Genomic DNA, 5,786 nt, shown 5'->3' on the forward strand with positions numbered 1-5,786 from the left:
AGACTGCTATACTTAATTTGGATCAGTGAAGTTTTCTCAAAAGTGCAATTTTCTTCAACTCAAGTAAAGTTATTTATGTAACAAATTTGAAACAACAGCTAAAGTGCATTCCAGTAGAAAAATAACACTGGCATGCAGGATTGACTTGGCTAGTTTATATGTTAACCATGTTTCCAGTGGGTGTTGGACTGTGCTAAGGCTGTGTCTTGTTTCTGATCCTGTTTGTGGTCTTCATGGACAGGATCTCAAGGCACAGCCAGGGTGAGGAGGATCTCGGTTTGGGGCCCTCAGGATCACATCTCTGCTTTTTGTGGATGATGTGGTTCTGTTGGCTTCATCAGACCGTGACCTTCAGCAGTGAGAAGCAGCACAGGATGTGGATCAGCACCTCCAAGTCCGAGGCCATGGTTCTCTGCTGGAAGGTGTATTGCTCTGTCTGGATTGGAGGGGGAGTTGCTTCCGCAAGTGAAGGAGTTCAAGTATCTTGGGATCTTGTTCACAGTTGATGGGAAAATGAAGTGATAGATGGAGAGGTAGATTGTGCGACGTCAGCAGTAATGCAAACGTTGTACTGAACCATCAGGGTGAAGAGGGAACTGAGCCGCAAGGCGAAGCACTCGATTTACCAGTCCATCAACCAGTCCCTCCAGGAATTCACGATGTTGCGATCGTGCGAATTCACGCGAAATCAACCAATCTCCGCGAATTTTGCACGGCCTTGCAATTTTGTCCAATCACCGCAACTTTCCCGCAATTTTGGCCCGCCTCCCGTGAGTTCCACCAATCAGAGCAGTCCCCAGCGCAAACCTAATGCACATACGTCACCGAATTCACTTCCTTGTTTATGGTTTGAAGATGCAGACATGTGCGATACTAATGTCTCTCATTTACCAACAAAAATTACTGCTGAAGACCGTGATAAACAATTAATTCACTGATGTTCTTCACCAAAGCGGAGCTAAACTGTTTTACACCCGCGCAATACTGTGGTGGAATACAAAAAAGAAAAAAAAATCATCGATTGATACACTTAAAAAAAACACGAAACATATTAGAATGGCTGAAATGATCAGACAACAGACCACATAAATCACAGTGATGGAAACTGTTGCATCCAGATCCGTTAGAGCACTAAAAGAATGAAGGTAAATTAGATTATTTATTCCACCTAAGAACACGGCGATCAGCGCCTGTGAATCCTTCCTCTGTTACCATATCACTCAAAAACAGACTCAGGGATTTAAATGAAGTTTTCAGGGTCGGTCAGAAATGACACAAGGACCAAATGATCAGACTTCGGCAGTGATACGGCTTAAAGTTTGGATCCACGTATTTGTTAAGGATTTCACATTGAGGTAGCGGCACAGCGTCTCATAGCGGCACGGTAACCATGGCAACAAGTGAACGCTACCTCAGCGGCCTGCTGACCATCACATGATTGTTATCCTACTACAAATCTACCACTGTGCACGTATCGGAAATGATACAAGGAACAACTGATTAAATTGTGGGGGTGTCTCTGAGTCCCATCAATTCCTGTCGCCGGCTACATATTTAGGCCACGCGATTCGGTATGTATACATGCAGAACACACACCTGTCTTGGTGGAGAACTGTGCTCTCTCAGTGCTGTTCTTGTTAGTTGAAGTGACAAGCCGTGAGCGTGTGTGTGAACACGTGTGTGCCAGGATGTGAAATTAACTTTTTAAGCCACTGACATATATGTCCGAATATGATTCATTCAATAGTAAATTAGCATTTTGTGCCGCAAATCTACCAACCACGTCATGTTAAACCAGTATCTGGCTGCTGCTAATTTCCCACCATGGTGTGCCAGCTTTCGTGGAAATGGGTTGGAATGTTAAATAATTAATTTCGGAATAAATATTGTCAATTACAGTGTTGAAACATGTTCTACAAGCTGGAAAAAAGGCAGCTTTTTAGCAGTTGTCACTGTCTCCCGCAATTTCATCACAATAAATAAGCTTAAGATATCGCAACTTTAATCGCAATTTTTTTAGAAAAGCTGCTGCAAATTCAGGCATTTTCTCCTGCAACAATCACGAAAAACGCCCTCGAAATCCTGGAAGGACTGATCAACGTTCCAACCCTCACCTATGGTCATGAGCTCTGACTGAAAGAACGAGATCGTGGGTGCAAGCGGCCAAAACGAGCTTCCTCTGCAGGGTGACTGGGCTCAGCCTTAGAGATCTGGAGGAAGCTGGGAGTAGAGCTGCTGCTCCTCACGTTGAAAGCCGTTTAAAGTGGTTTGGACATCTGATTCAGATGCCGCCCAGGGAGACTTCCTTTGGAGGTTTTCCGAGCACATCTGCCTGGGAGGAGACCAAAGGGTAGACCCAGAACTCACTGTAAAGATTATGTATCTCATCTGGCCTGGGAGAGGTTTTATAGTGAGGGTCAGTTGCTGTTTATTATGTTAAATATTGCAGTTAAAACCTTACAAAGTTATATAAAATGCAGATTTACCTGACTAAACCTCTACAGTATTATTTATCACAGAAAAACAGCCCACAAAACTGCAACATAATTTGCCACAGTGGAAAGAGGGAGGCCTCCAGAAGAACCAGGCTAGTGGGAGTCAGCCGTCTGCCTCAACCTGACGGGGTAGAAGTAAGGGATAGCAGACTACAAGAGATATGAACACCACACTGATTGGATGCACCAGTAGTTGGCTATTAGACCTGTGCAGCTGAAGAACCTCAAATACCTGCAGAAACTGAAATGTAAAGAGAGAGGACAAGGTAGAAACTACCACAGACAGATGATACAAAGTTAATGACATGCATTAGTGCAATGGTTCTCAACCCTGTTCCTCAGGACCCACTCTCCTGCATGTTTTAGATGCTTCCCTGCTCCAACACACCTGACTCAAATGATCAGCTCGTCATCAGGCTTCTGCAGAGGCTTGATGACGAGCTGATCATTTGAATCAGGTGTGTTGGAGCAGGGAAGCATCTAAAACAGGGATGTCAAACTCATTCCACAAAGGGCCGGTGTGGCTCCAGGTTTTTGTTCCAACGAAGCAGCATCACACCAGACATGACTCATTTAATCAACCGATCTCAGTCTCCAGACAGGTGATTGGTCAGACTGTGTGCTCTCGGCCAGTGGTTCTCAACCCTGTTCCTCAGGACCCACTGTCCTGCATGTTTTAGATGCGTCCCTGCTCCAACACACCTGACTCAAATGATCAGCTCGTCATCAGGCTTCTGCTTCTCAGGACAGTGGGGCCTGAGGAACAGGGTTGAGAACCACTGCATTAGTGGATATGAACGTATGAACACAGCCTATAAACAAGACTGCAAAGGTAAAGCATATTTGCTAGATAAAAAGAAAAACAAGTGGAGCTATGAAGATAAAACACAGTGGGAAATAGAGCAACTGATCAATACAAACCAGCAGGGCAACTTAATGCTTCTGATGGGGAGTTTGCTGCAAAAACAGTCACTGTTGGTAGATGACAATGTTTTACATGTTTGTACGGTCACCTCAGAGTATCTGTCTGGACTTCTTTGTTGTTTTTTTTAGCTTGTTCTAGTTAGGGTTAGGTTTGTGTTTTGTCGATGTTGTTGTGAATTCTATTTGTTTTAGTGACAGCTTTCAGTCTGGTTAAGGACTTCTGTAAGTCGCTGCATGTCTTCCTCATCTTCTCCGTCATTTACTGTCAGGTCACTAGAGCCTCCTGTGATGAATCATTTAAGCAAAGACATACAGCTGCTGGACATTAGAAAACCTGATGCACACGTTGAAGTATTTTTGCTATCTGATTTCACACCACCAGATGGTGCTGAAAACACATTTAGCTGCATTTGACCAAAAGACCCTCAGGTGTTCTTGGTATTCTTTACTATCAGCCATCTATCATTTGAATAAAATGCCTGCAAATTTATTCAGTTACTTGTTATTCCACTTCGTTGTTGGAAAACTATTTACATTTTCTGCTGTTTCCAAATTGTTGTTTCTTTTCTTCCACTACAGTCTGCACTTCCTCTTTTTGGAATATCAACTCAGTTGGACCACAATAACACGTCAGGTTGTAATAGTCATGCACAGCTCAACTGCACAGAGCAAATAAAGAACTTGTTAGACTTGAATAATCTAGTTTTTTTTTTTTAACCCTTTAAAGGAATACAGCAGTTTTTCTTGGGTTTACCATGTGGTCATTTGATTCAATGCATATTAACTTAACCCCAACAGAAATTAGACAACAGATATGAGTGATTCTGATTCTCTACTTTGATCTCAAGAATTACATACTAACGTGTTATTTAAAACATATCTTTTTCTATGCATTCTAACCTTTTGTTCATATGCAAATTGCAGTTTCAGATCATTAAAGAGGGAGCTTTTAGCAAACTTGTATAAAACAGTGCTTGCAGTGTTGACATGTAGACTAGGAGAGGTTCGGCTCATGATGCCAGAATTTGTGACACTATCTCCATTATTTATATGAGGCTCAAGATAAGATAGTGTCTGTGCTACTATGTTTACACAAAAAATGTACAGTTACTGCTCCCTTACATATTGAGGAACATATGCATCAGAATCAATGACCACAGTCCTTAATGTGCCATTAGTGGCAGCCTACTAGAACCATCCATCCATTATCTAAACATCTCACTAGGGCTGCAGGGGGTTGGAGTCTATCTTGGCTAACTAAAGGTGAAGGAAGGGGACACCTGGACAGGTCAGCAGTCTATCATAGGGCTACATATAGAGACAAACAATTCACATCTGCAGACAATTTAGAGTTAACAGTTGACCTCAGCATATTTTTGGACTGTGGGAGGAAGCTAGAATACCTGGAGAGAACCCATGCATGCACAGGGAGAACATGCAAACTCCATGCAGAAAGATCCCAGGAAGGACGGGACGGAAACCGGGGATCTTCTAGCTGCAAGGTGAGAGTGTTAACCACTGTGCAGTCCCCTACTGGAAACATTTCAAGCTTTTTTTCAGGCTTCTATCTGCCACAGTGGCTTTAGGATTAGGGTTGTATCGCCACCTGTTGTTTCGGATCTTGGCAGGACCTCTACTGTGTTGTTGAATTTTAATTTCAACAGGACATAACTTGCACATGTCTGGACTCATCCACAAACATTATTGCATTTTGAGGAAGACGACCAAACTGACACCCGTTTCCTGTTATACAACTAAGTTCAAGACTAAAATGGCAAAAGTCTCCAAAGTAGATTGTGACCTGCCTAAAAAAAACAAAACCGCAGCACTTGGCCTTCTTGTTGTTTCAGCTGAGTTTGTGCTTTAGTCATAACTCCAAAGAAACTTTCAATTTATTAAGTAGAGAACAGTTGACACAGAGTTAACAATAAAGCTGCTGTTTGATCATGTCGCCCCAGCAATAATATTTCTAGTGGCACTGCAATAACTGTGACTCAGCCTCTGTGTGAGAAGAACAATGAGACCAGACAGGTTTTTATCGAGGCATATGGCGGTAGCTCTTATATTACAATTATGTCTAACTACAAAAGACGGCCAATTTTCTCACACTGCATGTTGTTATTGTTCTTGGTGATACACCATGCTGTCAGCCGAGGTAAGGACACATATTTCAAACTCATCAAACTCCTGAAAAGACGAAGCGTTCAGGGCGAGTGCACTGAGATGATTCATCCTGAGTCACTCGCAGTGACAGATACTTATGAGTGGGAGATTTCTTAGGTCATTCCTTTCCCCAAATAAAAGTTTAACACTTCCAGAGTTTTGCACCAAAAGAAAAAGAATGGTAAGTTAAGAAAAATACAGACA

This window comes from Acanthochromis polyacanthus, chromosome 3 (genome assembly GCF_021347895.1).
Source record: "Acanthochromis polyacanthus isolate Apoly-LR-REF ecotype Palm Island chromosome 3, KAUST_Apoly_ChrSc, whole genome shotgun sequence".
NCBI lineage: Eukaryota > Metazoa > Chordata > Actinopteri > Pomacentridae > Acanthochromis > Acanthochromis polyacanthus.